Below are 3,617 nucleotides of genomic sequence, written 5' to 3' on the forward strand. Positions count from 1 at the left end.
GGTTCATCCCGACTTGGGTAAAGTGGGGCCCAAGGGGTGAGCGTTGAGATGTCGCCGAAGGCCAGGTAATGGGACCGGTGATCCGGCGTAACTACTGTCCTCGGAGGAATGCGGTGACGTAGCACCGTGAGTCACCCGCGGCTCCTCAAGGAAGCGGCTCTGAGGCTTTTCCCACGGCTCCCGAACCCCAGAACACTCCGAGCGTAGCACAAGACCGGGCCGGGTGGCAACCCATATACCCCCGTTTTGTTGGCACGCGCCAGACGAGCAAAAGCGGAACCGGGTACCTTGTCCGTGGTGGTCGCCGTAATGGATCCGGGCTCGACCACCGTCCATCGAATCGATCTTCCCGAACCTTCATCGCATCAGAGACGGGCAACGTGCACCCCTTTACGTTGACTATAGCGGTTACAGTAAACTGTAACCATTCCGGCCTCGGCGGTGCGGGACCATTGTTTCTCGGGCCCCGACACGTCTATAAGTGCCATCTACATGAGCCTTCGAAAGTCCGGTCCGGGCGAGAGGGAGGGATTCGGCGCCCGACTACCCTAAGAGGCGGAACGCCGCTGCCGGAGACTAGCCCGGGGACGCACGCGCGGACTGCCATGCCCGTGCTCTTGCGCGTCAACCCAGAGAGAGAATCGACAGGGACGGATACCTCCGGGGCCGGCCCTAGGCCCAACCCCCTCTCGTTATGCCTCACGTCAATACGTGCGATCGCCCTGTACCTTGTCACGCGATCGATTCGGTTATTTGCCAACCTTCCTTCACTCCTTCCTTTCGTGGCAGGGAGACGTGCACAGTGCATCTACCGATAGCCGCAAGCAGCCCGGTGACACGACGAGAAAACTGTGGGAACGGCCGGCGGCACCTGCGTGCAACCGTAACAAACCGAGAAGAAGCACAGTTTCTCGTGACGGGGGTTTTTCGCAAAACAAAACAAAGAACTCCCGACACCTCCAGGCGATGACGTAACCCGTGAGTCACCCGCGGCTCCTCAAGGAAGCGGCTCTGAGGCTTTTCCCACGGGCCTGAACCACCCAGAGGCACCAAAGAGGTCGTAGAGATTGTGTACTCCATCCCCCTAGAATAGGCACTTATCTCACAAGCCCCGGCGATGCCAACCCGAACCAACAAGGAAAGTCAGGGCCCTTTTACGGCGCAACTTTTTGTGGCGCTCGATTTGTCAAGGCGGGGGTAAATCGAGTCTTTAAACCAGCGTACAACCACCAGAGGCCTTCATAGTGGCGTACAGGTACCGGGCACCTGACTCCCTTCTTATTACCGGAATAATCCCACACGGGAAGCTTTTTTGTCGCAGACTGTGGAGGGGTTCCCAACCTGGTCCCAACATGATCTGTTTTCATTTTCATTCACGCATCGGTTCTTTACGTGATTTCCAAGCATTTCATCTCGTAACACATGTCCACCATCATTAACACATGTCCGTTACCGTCACATCACATCTTGCCCTGTACTATCGGCTCTTTTCTGGCCCCTGTGGCTCCATATGTCCGGTGCTTCACCAAGTACCATGTCTCATTTTTGTTGTCCTCCAAGAATCGGCTTTGTCCCAAAGGCTATGGTATTTGGCATCTCGTTATATTTCCTCCGGCAATGGCTCGGCTGGTGGTTAGGTTTCCATGTGTGCCCTCCGTCCACATGCGCCCTTTTTGGGAAAAAAACCGGACTATGGCAGGTCTTTAGTTCAGGTTTGTATCCCACCCCGTGGCTTAGGGATTCTCGTCAACCATCGGTGTCATTTGGCAAAATTTTAGAACTCTCCATATTCGTCAGTATTGTCCTCATTTCCATCGATGAACTCATGGTCATTTCGTTTCCATTTTGTCCTCTTTTTGTCCTCCACATGAACTCGAATGGTGAAATCGTTGCCTTTTTCCCTTGAACTCTTTTTTCTCGCCCGAACCGACACGAGGGTTTTCATGCTTGGGTCGACGGTGCAGATCCCCACCGGGCGGATGCAGATAAGGTGACGATGGTCAGTCCTGACGCGGAGGGGCCTTGGACGAGTGGGGTCTACCACCCGCAGTACCTTAGCCTCCGGCCAATCACCGGTCGCACGCACCAGTCCTCACCGTTATCCAGTTTCGAACGCACTCTCTTCTCTCGGCGTCTCGCCGACCCAGCTATCCCAAACCGACGCGCGGTTGTGTGGAACGTGAACGAGACGACCGCTGAACAAACTCAGCCGGGCGGATGCAGAGACAGTGACGATGGTCAGTCCTGACGCGGAGGGGCCTTGGACGAGTGGGGTCTACCACCCGCAGTACCTTAGCCTCCGGCCAATCACCGGTCGCACGCACCGTGTCCTCACCGTTATCCGTGACCTCGAATGAGTCAGACGCATCGCTCTTGTTGTCACGGCTCTCCAATTGGCCAGAGCGAGACGAAACGCGCTCGCGGGGGACCGTCCGGTTGCAGTGACAGCACGATGGTCAGCCCTGACGCGGAGGGGCCTTGGACGAGTGGGGTCTACCACCCGCAGTACCTTAGCCTCCGGTCAATCGCCGATCGCACGCGCCAGAAACCTCTCCGTTGTTCAGTCCACGAGCTCGCACGAGCCATCCCTCCACACGACTATACCCTGCCGACAGAAGACACGGGCGAGACGACCGCCACATTACATACTAGGCCGAGGCGGATGCAGATAAAGTGACGATGGTCAGTCCTGACGCGGAGGGGCCTTGGACGAGTGGGGTCTACCACCCGCAGTACCTTAGCCTCCGGCCAATCACCGGTCGCACGCACTATGTCCTCACCGTTATCCCGGCTTTCGTTATGCTGCGCACGTTCAGTTCCACTGCCCCCGTTGTCTTTAGCGTGACGTGGTCATACGTGCCAAGCCGCACCCACGCGACCGAGGCGGATGCAGATAAAGTACGATGGTCAGTCCTGACGCGGAGGGGCCTTGGACGAGTGGGGTCTACCACCCGCAGTACCTTAGCCTCCGGCCAATCACCGGTCGCACGCACTATGTCCTCACCGTTATCCCGGCTTTGCAAGCACTATACCCTGGCCCGTCTTGTCGCACTGCTCTTTAAGAGAGCGAGACGACCGCACGGACCGTGACCGTCCGGTTGCAGTGACAGCGACGATGGTCAGCCCTGACGCGGAGGGGCCTTGGACGAGTGGGGTCCACCACCCGCAGTACCTTAGCCTCCGGCCAATCGCCGATCGCACGCGCCAGAAACCTCTCCGTTGTTCGGTACACGGCTCGAACAGCCGCCCCTCACACTTTCACTATACCTCTTTGACCGAGAACGCCCACTCGCACGCACGAGCCCCGGAGCGGATGCAGTGACAGTGACGATGGTCAGCCCTGACGCGGAGGGGCCTTGGACGAGTGGGGTCCACCACCCGCAGTACCTTAGCCTCCGGTCAATCGCCGGTCGCACGCACCAGAAACCTCACCGTTATCGCCGGGAACACGGACGCGCGAGCCGTCCCCACGCGGTCGCCAATCGGGGTTTGCGCTGTGCCCTCTTCAGCACCCCGTGGCTTTCGAGTTCATTTCGAGTAACGGTGAACGCTGTGCCCCATCAGCGACCCGTACTCCTTTCATTTTTTTTTCACCACCGGCGACCGCTGTGCCCCAG

The sequence above is a fragment of the Stigmatopora nigra genome, unplaced genomic scaffold (genome assembly GCF_051989575.1).
Source record: "Stigmatopora nigra isolate UIUO_SnigA unplaced genomic scaffold, RoL_Snig_1.1 HiC_scaffold_208, whole genome shotgun sequence".
Taxonomy (NCBI): domain Eukaryota; kingdom Metazoa; phylum Chordata; class Actinopteri; order Syngnathiformes; family Syngnathidae; genus Stigmatopora; species Stigmatopora nigra.